Here is a 13034-nt window from a genome sequence, read left to right on the forward strand (position 1 = left end):
TGTCTCGCCTCTCAGGGCCTCACAGCCTGTTTAATCCATGCATACAGCAGACATGCAGGGAGGTGATTCATCAGGTTCTAAGGATCAATCGATAATCCATCGTTTTAACCTTTAAACTGAGGCTGAAACACATACAGCTGAGATAAAGATAGAAGCATTGCTTATTTCTACTGGTGATATTCCTTAAATAAGTATATATATATATATATATATATATATATATATATATATATATATATATATATATATATATACTTATTTATACTTATATATATACTGATTTTTAGATCCTTTACTCAACCTCATTAGATTTTCTTCCTGAGCTTCTTTGGGTTCATGCTTATTGTCTATTTAAAATACTTTTAAATAGACAGAAACTTTCAGAGTAATGTGTAAGATGAGAAAAGTAACCAATGGGAGATGGGATTCAAGTAATTTCTCAACGCATCTGCTAATCACGTTCCTAATGTATTGTTTCTACATTTCTACCAGCATCATCTACATTAACTGTTAACAAAATGAGGTAGTTTTATACCTACATCACAACCAGATGTCTGTTAAAACCTGGCTTCAAGGAGAGACTTGCTGTTTCTCTGTTGCAACAACCGAGGAACTGAATGAACTTACCTGACAAAAGGCGACATGAAGTCAGAGCTCAGTTGTTCTGCCTTGAATTTCAGCATATAATCTAACATAATATAACATTAATCGGCAAAGTTCAAGGTAGTTAGAGACGACAAACGGCCTTCAAACAAACGAGAGTTTGAACTCTGTGATTCTGTTCATCATTTTGACACTCTGTAGATGGAATGGAAGTCTTCTGTGTAGGCAGAACCAAAAAATAAACAGAAATATTTTATAGAGATGTAGTCCAAGCTAAAATGACAGATAGATACAGTAGATACTATTTATCCCTGCAGCAAATAAACAAAAACACAAAGACTAGTGACACAACAAACGTCAGACACAAGTTCTGACACAACAGCACAAAAGAATTCCCTTTGAGGAACCGGCTGTTTGTGTAAGAGTGTGCGAACTGCAGGGAGTGGGGCAAAATAAATGCAATTATAAGTTCAAAAGCTAAAAAAGATATATTGCACTGGGAGAGAGGTCAGGGAGATATAATTGTCCATGTAAAAGTCCAATTCGTGAGTGGAGTGAGACCTCAGCAGCCCCCCGCCCAGTCCACTGAAGTCCAAACTGTGACGGAGTAGGGATGAGTTATACAGTTTGATGGCCACCGGCATGAACCATCCACTGTGGCACCGTGGTGAACATGTCGGGGGTGCAAGTATTAAGATGCTCCTCTTCTCAACCAGCCAGGGCAAAGTTTGTAGTTTGTGTTTGTGGTGTAGTTAAACTGTCTCACGTTATACACTGCCGTGAACAGATCACCTAAAATCGTATAGGTGAGGTATGTTGTTTCCTTCGTCCCGATGAGGGACTCAGTTAAAACAGATGGATTTAAACAGGACAACCTTTATTTCAGGACCATGTAAACTCTTGCCCGGGTGAGTGTTGGGTTTTTTGATGCACATCACAAGGACTTCCAACGGGTGTAAAGTATCAGTAGCAGAAAAAGAATGAAATCATCAGTCACAGTAGCATAACCTCGTACCCACACACATTTTAACCAAACTAAAACTGACACTGAAAGTCAGGACCTATTTCATCTACAACAATACACTGTAGAGACCATCATACTGAAATAAAGTAATTTGATTACATATTTAGGAAAAAAAGAAAGCTAATCATTGGAGTTGGTGTTAGTTAGGAGACAGTTCTAGGCACAGAAAATGTGCAGTGTTTCTTTCTCCAGACAGGAGGAATTATAATTATTATTGTTATTGTTGTTATAATTATTATTGTTATTGTTGTTATAATTATTATTAATAATACATTTATATATTCATTTGTTGTATTTTTTTGAAACAGTTAAATATTGATAGGTGGTGACAACAGATCAGCATCAAATATAACTATACAAGGCTTTCAATAGGAACATGAAAATTAATTGAAATTATGCTGTTCATATGGTCTCAGCATTTCTCAGTCTACAGACTATTCACACAATAAACAACTTTTAGACGTAATAATAATAATCTTCCATTTTTGTTTGAGCATATATGTGTTGCCAGTATTTGATAAACATCAGCGGAAGGAGACTTTATGACAACAAGATTGTGAGATCTTGTCCCTGAAATGATCACTTCTTAGTGCTTTGTTAAAGATTTAAATGATAACCCTGATTATGTTAAAAACATTTCCATTCAGCAGTTTCCATCATGCTAATGTGCAAATATTTACAGATTTGATACAAATTTAGCTTTGTTTCAGTGTGATTATCTGATGACAAATGACCAGTACGCTTTGTAATCGCCATCATATTGTTTTGTTAAAGCTCAGCTCCCGTTAGTATGAAAGGTGATTTTTGAGTCTCAGTCTTTCAGATGGCAGCCAACACTGTCAGTATTACTATCTTACTAACAGGAGCTTTAAATAAGAATGCAAAAAAAAAACTGTATTAAACGGTTACACTTATATTTTAAACCATTTGTGTTGTTACATTTGAAAGATATAAGTGATTCTGCAACAAGAGTGTCAGTTTCTTTTAATTAGATTGCAGCAAACAGTGATAATAGAGCCATTGTCTCTGTGTGTGTGTGTCTATGCGCTGCACTTCAGCCTGTTTACTGATTAATCTGTCATCCATCAATATCAACTCATCTCCGCCCCGCAAACAGAGATATCAGTGACGGATCACCCTGATTTCTATCAAGAGACAAGACCTAATCAATAAGGTTAAACACACTGATGTGGTTCCAGAGTGTGGGCAAACAAATGCGCGAGTGAGCGAAACACAATGTGTGTGTATGTGGGTGTGTGTAGATGGGTGGAGGAGAAAAAGGCGGGCACAGGGGGGTGTTGGTCTGATGTAACGGAGTCGGTTTCATGACCCGAGGCATCGAGGATGAGGAGGAGGAGGAAGACAAGAGGAGACAGAAGGGAAGGGAAGCGACATGAAGAGTCTATAATGACACATACACACACACACACACACACACACACACACACACACACACACACACAGGGACACAGGGAGAACAGTAGCCCCTGGCTATCTGCAGCAGTGAGTGTAAATGATCGCATATCTGTGGTCATAACTCACAGCCATCGGGGCTACTGATGGAAGCTGACACCTAATGTCTCTGTCCCAGGCTGTGTGTGTGTGTGTGTGTGTGTGTGTGTGTGTGTGTGTGTGTGTGTGTGTGTGTGTTTGAACCTGAACAGTAATATGTATTTACATTTTTCACTGTCCAGATGTACAGAAATAACACACATGCTGTCAGAATGCAGCTTTAAGATGATTTCATCTTTATTAAATGTATATGAAATGAGAAGGTGCTTTAGTTTTTTACTCCACAGTACAGCAGTAAATACACACAGAGCTCAAGGATCTGGACAGAAAACAACAGAAACATATTCCAGACTCTCGCCTCTTGAGGCACAAAATGGAGACAGTATCGGGCCGCTGCTAGCTCGTTAGCGTACCTACTTCAGTAAGTATCTCTGCAACACAACACATGGACACATTCATAATGTCAAAACTGAACTGTTTCTTCTCAGTCTGTTCATAATTTTAGTTTGGCATAATGTTTGATTTTTTAAACAAAAATTCATATTTGTATATAACTTTAAGTGCATGTTCAAGTGTAGTGGGAAATTTGATGATGAACTTAAAACTAAAATCATAACATACAAAGGTTTCCTTTAGAAGATGAAGTGTAATAATTTGACTTTCCCCAAACTTCTTCCCATCTTAAAATCGAAGTAAACCTCAGTGTCCTTCTGGCCACGAGTACGAGGGACCCAAACTATTCCAAACTATTCCTGGAACTCTTTGTGCCAAACAACCTGAAATACAGCTCCAGCTCAACCTTTCAATTGCTTTAGACTTTTAAGGGCTGTTCACACCAGTGTGTCGAGCAGTTACAGTATCGACCCGGCCAGTTGCTCTACATCATAGTCAGCATTTTTCTTGTTTTTCTTTTCTTTTTCTTTTTTTATTCGATTGCAGATACAATAAAATCCATTTTTTGGCTGATGAGAGCACGTTATCTACAAAGTCACTGTAACTAAAGTTTATTAAAAATTGCAGCGGAGCAAAAGTGTGATGTTTTCCTTGAACATGTAGTGGAGTGGAAGTATAATGTAGCAGACAATGGAAATACTCAAGTAAAGTACAATTACCTCAAAACTGCACTTTTGTACAAAATACAGTACTGGCGTAAATTCTTTTAGTTACATCCCAACACTGATTATATGATATCATGCAGGTTGGGGTCAGCCCTCCAGTCATGAGAATCTATCAAGTATTCACCTGTTCATGGTTACACGTAAAAAACAAAACAGGATTACATTTATTAGACAGAGACAGCATTCTTGTCAAGTAAATTTTACACTGCGCAAATGATCACTTAAGAAAATAAGTGCTGTAGAAAACAGAGAAAGAGAGAGAGATGTCATTGTACAGTGTTGAAACTCATGGCTGGGTTTTTAGACTTACTCCAGCTCAAACACCATTTATTGAAAATAAGACAGGACATCTACAGAGGACACCCCCCAAACCAGCATGCACCAGTGACAGAAGGTGTTCTGTATTATTCCAGGGTAGTTCTCTGCCTGAACATTTCTCCCCCCCTAAAAAACATCAGAGCGCTGCTGTGTGTCGTGTCCGACTGAGGCTTTCCTTTCAGTTCAGTCCAGGTTATTCCAGTTCAGATCAGTTCGGCTTGATTCCCTTTAATTCAGTTTGCTTCACCTGGAAACGGCTCTCACTGCTGACAGGAAGCTCTCGTTAACCCTCCGCCTGTTGTAGTCTGACTGGCTCGATGTTACACCATCAGCATCACCTGCAGGGAGACAGGGAAGAGAGAGAGAGTGTGTGTGTGTGTGCATGTGTGTGTTGAGAGAAAGACATAAGAACAGACACAGCTCAGGTGTGTGTAAATGTGAAGACACTTCCTTCCCCCCTCTCTCTCTTTTAGTAGTCAGACTACTGTAATGTGAAAACCTCACATCTCTAGGAAGTCTGCTTTTGAGGAATACTGGGGGGGAAACGATGTTTCGTTTAAGACTTTCTGTTAAAAAGAAAACATTTCTGGTGAATATTACTGATGATTTTTTTAAATAATGGGCACATAAATAATTTTTAGTTTGACAGGTGAGAGGAAAAACATTACAAACCGATGTAGATACTGTAGCACAAAGGTGTCTGTCTAAGTCAAGTCAAACCACACACACACACTCACTCACACACACACACACACACGCATACAAAATTCAATCATGTCTCTGCTGCTGCCCGAGGGAAACACAGTGTGGAAGCCTCACTATAGTGGAAAATCACCTTTTCCATGTCATTTTACACAGCAGCACCAACGCTATACAGCGCGCGCACGCACACACACACACACACACACACACACACACACACACACACACACACAGTCTGACTGCATTTACACGAGGAACCAAGAGATCAGATATTTTATTTAACTCTTTGTGGTGCAGATCTCACACCGTCATGGCTGTCTCAGCCAGAGGAGTCGGAGAGGAATGTGATCTTTATACGAGTGTGAAAGAAATCTGTGCCTCAAAGAGCTAATGTGATCTTGTGACAATGGTCAGTTTGGTGCTTTGAGCTTTTTTTTTTGTGAATGTTGTATCGTCGACATGACACCTGAACACACTGCTGACACTAATCCAGTTATAACAGACATATTTCTTAAGAACAGAATTTTCTTTAAATACTCAAAATGTGGATCATTTGTCACCTTATTAATTTTAGAATGGCTTTGACATCAGGTTTATTGATACACAAGTACTATAAGTGTTTACTGTGCTAATGTATTGTGATTGTAATTCCAATGTAGCCCAGTTGCCAGAATAAAATGTTGGCAGTTGAAAAGTTTGGCAACTACCGATATAATCAAATTGGTATGTTTCAGTGTCATATTTATGTAGTTCATGTCCTATTGACATTCACATAACATGCTCATGAGCTGACTTTCATGTCGAGAGGTGGGGGAGATGGCTGCCAAAGGAGAGGCCGCTGTGTGAAGTGCGTTAAATTACTGGATTTGGAAAAAATTGCTTGTTCTTGGCAACAAAAACAGGCATTTTAAGCCCAAACATGGTGTTTTCTGAGCCCTAACAAAGCGTTTTCACAACATAAAATTGAAAATTGACCTTACAGAAACATAAGTCTTCTACATACCTGTGGTACAAAACCTACATTGCCAACATGTATTTGATGGTTGGGTTGCCCAGTGGAGGTACACAGTCCTTTTAAGTGGAGTGTTACCAGGTAATTTCATTTTGGCATATGAACTAAATCTCATTACTAGTAGATACAGATCTCTTTAAAGGAATAGTCAGGTGTTTGGTAACTGCTCACCCAGAATTAGATTAAAAGAGCAACACTATTCTTCCGGGAAGCACATTAGGGTGATAATAACCCTATTGGAGGTCATTGTGCCCAGTAAGAAGTAATATCTCACTGTGAGATTTTTTTTTTTTTGCACTTCAGTTTCTTCACGGATTAAACAAGAAAAAAAAGTGAGTATTAGAGGTGCTGCCTGTCAGTTTTTGTTACCTTTGGACAGAGCCAGGCTAACTGTCCCCCCCACCTTCAGTCTTAGCTAAGCTAACTAGCTTCTGGCTTTGGCATCATACAGACATGAAAGTTTATAAATCCTGTTGTCTAATCTTGTGACAGACTTGGACAGAAAATAGGACTCAGTTGCAGATTGGGCGAAAGTACAATCAAATTTTATTAATCTGATTTTGTTATTCTCCAGGATGAATGAAAACAAAATGACTATGAAAATCTTCATCAGACAAACAAGACAAACAACAAGGAACATGAAATAACAAAAGGCGCTCCCGAAGGAGGAATCTACTCTATTCTAGAATTTCTAAGAAATTAACGATTACAAAATAAAACTCTCCGAAGAGGAAAAGACAGGCTATGAAATGCACTGCTCTAAGTTATCAAAATTAATCAACAAAAAATCACTCACAAGGAGGACAAACAAAAGGCTATGAAAATTCAAACTTCAAACTCAAAACTTCTAACCAGAAAATTTACAAAGAAAAATCACTCTCCTAGAGAGGCAAAATACAGATGAATAAAACAAGATAATACTTAACACGACGAGGTTCAAGGCTGTGGTTCAAGGCTTTAGTATGCGACATGGAAGACGAAATACTTAGGCAACGAAGACAGGGGAAGACAGAGACTATATACACATGAGGGAGGGGAACACAGGTGGAAACAATCAGGAATCAGGGATGACGTCAGACCAGGGACACAGAAGGAAGGGCAAGTGACCTGAAACGAAAGGAGAGTTAATTTCAAAATAAAACAGGAAGTTCACAAGACAGATCCCAAGACAAGACAACCTCACCGCGATGTGACAGTACCCCCCCCTCTAGGGCCGACTCCTGACGGCCCAGGCTGATCGAGATTGTCCTTATGGAAGTCCGTTATCAACTGTGGGTCTACGATATGTCGAGATGGCACCCATTGCCGTTCCTCCGGGCCATATCCTTCCCAGTCCACCAGGTACTGTCTGCCTCGGCCCCGGTTCCGGACTGCTAGTAGACGCTTGACCTTATAAACTGGACCTCCTTCGATGACCTCGGGTGGTGGTGGGGGCGTGGTGGTAGGCACCAACCTACTTTCCTTTACCGGCTTGACCTGGCTGACGTGGAATGTGGGATGTACACTCAGGGACCGAGGCAAACGTAGACGAACTGCTGCAGGTCCAACCTTCCTGGTGACTGGGAATGGCCCTACGAAACGAGGTGCCAGTTTCTTAGAAGGCACATTGAGGTTGAGGTCCTTGGCCGATAACCAAACCCTTTGCCCGGGCTGGTATTCAGGAGCTGGGCGTCTTCTCCGATCTGCATACTTCTTTACACGATCTCCCTGCCGAATGAGAACCTGTCTGGCAGCTGCCCAGATGCGGCGACATCGTTGGATCATGGCATATGCTGAGGGAACCGAGACTTCCTTTTCATTGTCTGGAAAGAGAGGTGGTGCATAACCGAAAGCACAATGAAATGGAGAGAGACCAGTAGCAGAAGTTGGTAGTGAATTATGGGCATACTCAACCCAGACCAGGTGTTTGCTCCATGTCGAGGGGTTCTGGTGGACCACGCATCGGAGGCCGGTTTCCAACTGTTGATTCAGTCGTTCGGTCTGGCCGTTAGCCTCTGGATGGTAACCTGATGTCAGGCTTGCTGTGGCCCCAATCAGCTTGCAGAACTCCTTCCAGAATTTGGATATGAATTGGGGCCCCCGGTCTGATACAATGTCCTTAGGGAATCCGTGGACTCGAAAAACTTGCGTCATCATGAGTTCTGCTGTTTCTTTGGCTGATGGTAGTTTCGGGAGTGCAATGAAACGTACCATCTTAGAGAATCGATCCACCACTGTGAGAACAGTGGTGTTTCCTTGAGAGACCGGGAGCCCAGTGACGAAGTCCAGGGAGATATCCGACCAGGGTCTGGATGGGATGGGTAGAGGCTGTAAGAGTCCTGGTCGGGCCTTGGACGACGATTTGTTGCGAGCACAGACCGAACACGCCTCTATGTACTCCCGGACCTCCGACTCCATTGCTGGCCACCAGAATCTCCGGGAGATGACGTACATGGTTCGTTTAACCCCCGGATGGCATGAAAGCAGCGAGGTGTGAGCCCAATGAATCACCTGTGACCGTAGCTCTGCGGGAACAAATAGGCGATTGTCTGGACAGCCACGAGGCGATGGGGCTCCACCATTAGCCTGCTTTACCTCGTTTTCTATAGGCCAGCTCACCGCTCCTACCACACAGTTCAGTGGCAGGATAGGTTCGGTCTGCTTGGCCCTTGGCTCGGGATCAAAGAGTCTGGAAAGCACATCGGGTTTCACGTTTTTGGATCCCGGCCTGTAAGACAAAGTAAAAGAGAAGCGGTTAAAGAACAGCGCCCACCTGGCCTGGCGAGAATTCAATCTTTTGGCCTTCTTAATAAATTCCAGATTTTTATGATCAGTCCAGACAATGAAAGGTATCTCAGCCCCCTCTAGCCAATGTCGCCATTCCTCCAACGCTAGTTTCACAGCCAGCAATTCCCGATTACCCACGTCGTAGTTCCGCTCTGCTGCAGATAGTCGTCGGGACAGGAACGCGCAGGGGTGCATCTTACCGTCCCTCTCAGATCTTTGGGACAGGACTGCTCCAACTCCGTCGTTAGAGGCGTCCACCTCCACCACGAATTGTCTCTGGGGGTCCGGCAGGGTGAGGATAGGGGCTGTGGTGAAGCGATGTTTTAGCTCCTGGAATGCCTTTTCAGCCGCCGAATTCCAAGCAAATGGGACCTGGGTGGAGGTAAGAGCATGGAGAGGAGCAGCTGTTGCGCTAAAACCTCTGACAAACCGCCTGTAAAAGTTAGCAAAACCAAGGAATTGCTGCACCTTTTTGCGGCTGTCTGGGGTAGGCCATTCGGCTACAGCGCTAACTTTAGCCGGATCCATCTGAACTCTTCCAGGAGCTACAATGAAGCCCAGGAACGAGACAGTCTCGGCATGAAAAACACTCTTTTCTGCTTTAACGTACAAATCGTGTTGAAGCAATCTTTCGAGGACTTGTGTTACATGGATCTGATGGGAAGCAAGATCGGGTGAGTATATCAGAATGTCATCCAGATAGACATAGACAAACTGGTCAAGAAAGTCTCTGAGTACGTCATTTATCATGGCTTGAAAAACAGCGGGTGCATTAGTCAGCCCGAAAGGCATAACACAATATTCGTAATGTCCACTCGGTGTGTTGAAACCTGTCTTCCACTCGTCTCCCTCCCGGATTCTGATCAGGTGATAGGCGTTACGAAGATCTAATTTGGTGAATATTTTGGCTTGTTGCAACTGGTCGAAGACAGAAGTCATCAGAGGGAGCGGGTATCGATTCTTGACAGTGATATCGTTCAAAGAACTATAGTCAATACAGGGGCGGAGCGAGCCATCCTTCTTTCCCACGAAAAAGAAGCCGGCTCCTGCTGGTGAAGATGAGGGGCGAATGAGTCCGGCTTTCAGAGATGCGGTGATGTATTCGTTCATTGCCTTCCTCTCGGGTCCGGATATGGAGTAAAGTCGCCCCTTCGGTATGGTGGATCCTGGAATCAGTTCGATGGTGCAGTCATATGGGCGATGAGGAGGCAGAGACAACGCTTTAGCTTTGTTAAAAACTTCTTTTAGATGGTGATAACAGCTTGGAACGGCGGTCAGGTCCGGATATTCTGCTTCTGGAACGGGATTGGTGGAGAATAAATTAATTTCTGCAACTGGGTCTGAAGTGCAGTGTTCGGTGCAATCCTCCCCCCACCCTCTGATCTGGCCACTCTTCCAGTCTATGTGAGGATTATGAAGGAAAAGCCAAGGCTGCCCCAGAATTAGAGAGTGAGAGGTGGAAGTGAATAAATGGAATTGGATATTCTCATGATGATGACCTATGGACAATTTAACCGGATTGCTTATGTGCGTGATGACAAAAATATCAGTTCCGTTCAGGGATCGTGCACGAATAGGCCTGGCTAGAGGCTGGTAGTCAATGTTTAGCTTCTTGGCAAGGTTATAGTCCATTAAACTTTCATCCGCTCCTGAGTCAATCATAACATTCATGTCTATGTACGAATTAATGGTAGCTGGAGTGAGAACACGAACAGCAGACTTAGCAACTTGATTGGAACTCACCCCCTGGATCCTTTTGACTGGACAAGAGTTGACGAGGTGACCCATTTCTCCGCAATAAAAGCATCTACCCTCTTGTCTTCTTCTCTGCCTTTCCTCCGAGGATATGCGAGCTCTTCCCAATTGCATGGGTTCCTCTTCGGTGTGGGGAGAAGACTTCTCTGGAGACGCGCGGTGCGGCGTCGGCCATTTTGAATCCATAGACGCCGTTCGGGGTTCCCTGTTGCCTCGTCTACCTTCACGGTGCCTTCTTAGTTGAGTGCGTCGGTTGTCCGTGCGAATGGCGAGAGCGATGAGTCCGTCCAGATCGGTGGGTAAATCCAAGGGAACAAGCAGATCTTGAATTTCCATCGATAACCCTTTTAGAAAGGTATCATACAGAGCAGCATCGTTCCACCCACTTTCCGCAGCCAAAGTGCGAAAATGAATGGCGTAATCACAAGCCGAGTCTTTACCTTGCTTCAGGGTACTTAATTCTTGCGCCTTCTCTCTGCTAGAACTCACGGGGTCAAAAGTCTTTTTCAGCGCCGTCTGGAAGCTCTCAATGGTCTCGCATACAGTTGAATTTCGACTCCATTCGGCCGAAGCCCAAGCTTTAGCTCTCCCGTCAAGATGTGACATCATGAACGCCACCTTAGCTCGGTCGGTCAAAAAGGCTTGTGGCGTAAATTCATAATGTATTGAGCAGTCTATTAGAAATGATTGACAACGTCCAGGCTCACCGGCGTACTTAGTGGGAGCAGCTAGTTTGCATGGAGCTCCTCCAGTTGCCGCTTGTACTTCCGGGATGGCTGGAGGAGGCGGAGTCGGAGTGACGGGGCTTTGGCGAGAGAGCTGTCCCAGCATTTCCTGGATCTGAGACGAGAGTTGCCCCATGTTAACAGCCATGGCGGTCTGGAACTCTTCCTGGCGAGTTAGACGAGCTTCCTGGATCCGCAACAGTTCTGAGAGTCGCCCCGCTTCTGCTGAGTCCATAGCTGGCCTAAGTATACTGACAGACTTGGACAGAAAATAGGACTCAGTTGCAGATTGGGCGAAAGTACAATCAAATTTTATTAATCTGATTTTGTTATTCTCCAGGATGAATGAAAACAAAATGACTATGAAAATCTTCATCAGACAAACAAGACAAACAACAAGGAACATGAAATAACAAAAGGCGCTCCCGAAGGAGGAATCTACTCTATTCTAGAATTTCTAAGAAATTAACGATTACAAAATAAAACTCTCCGAAGAGGAAAAGACAGGCTATGAAATGCACTGCTCTAAGTTATCAAAATTAATCAACAAAAAATCACTCACAAGGAGGACAAACAAAAGGCTATGAAAATTCAAACTTCAAACTCAAAACTTCTAACCAGAAAATTTACAAAGAAAAATCACTCTCCTAGAGAGGCAAAATACAGATGAATAAAACAAGATAATACTTAACACGACGAGGTTCAAGGCTGTGGTTCAAGGCTTTAGTATGCGACATGGAAGACGAAATACTTAGGCAACGAAGACAGGGGAAGACAGAGACTATATACACATGAGGGAGGGGAACACAGGTGGAAACAATCAGGAATCAGGGATGACGTCAGACCAGGGACACAGAAGGAAGGGCAAGTGACCTGAAACGAAAGGAGAGTTAATTTCAAAATAAAACAGGAAGTTCACAAGACAGATCCCAAGACAAGACAACCTCACCGCGATGTGACATCTTGGCAAGAATGCACAGAGAGGTATTACCCCAAGTGTGTGAAATTGTTCCTTTAATCTGAGAATATTAACACAGTCACAGTAGTGTGTCAAATAGGCACTAATGAGTGTCCTCCAACCTTTATGTTTCAGGTCGAAAGGCAACTCGAGGTAACTAGGAGAGCCCCAATTTTAGGAGTTTAGTTGGTGCATCACTTTTATGTCTTCTAACGCTGTACATGTTTTGTGCATAATTCCAGCATTTTTCAGGAAAGGTGAAAGTCAGGTGGCCCTTGTCCTTGGTAGCTGTAGTTAGGAGACCTTTGTCGGCATTGTAACAACAGCAATGATCGTGATTTGGATAAGAGATGTAAACTACGTACATGACATAACCTACGCTACGTACATGACACAAGATAAATAAGTTAGATACAGTTTGTAGCCTTGAGGGCTTTGGTTTCACATGGGACACAAACATGCTAAATGCGGATGGTGTTTACTGACACGCAAAAAGCAGAGAAAGCAACGCGATAACACGCAGCATTACTTCAGTCATTCT

The 13034-nt window shown here is 42.9% G+C and overlaps 1 long non-coding RNA gene across 5 annotated transcripts in view; it reads right to left on the reverse strand.

Moving 5' to 3' along the window:
• Window positions 1-3354: 3354 nt before the first annotated feature.
• Window positions 3355-13034, reverse strand: part of LOC119029279 — a 198680-nt gene continuing 189000 nt past the window's right edge. For all 5 annotated transcript variants that reach the window (XR_005077949.1, XR_005077948.1, XR_005077947.1 and 2 more), the window contains one exon: window positions 3355-4913. This is a non-coding gene — a long non-coding RNA (uncharacterized LOC119029279). The remainder of the gene's footprint in view (window positions 4914-13034) is intronic.

This window comes from Acanthopagrus latus, chromosome 11 (genome assembly GCF_904848185.1).
Source record: "Acanthopagrus latus isolate v.2019 chromosome 11, fAcaLat1.1, whole genome shotgun sequence".
Lineage (NCBI taxonomy): Eukaryota > Metazoa > Chordata > Actinopteri > Spariformes > Sparidae > Acanthopagrus > Acanthopagrus latus.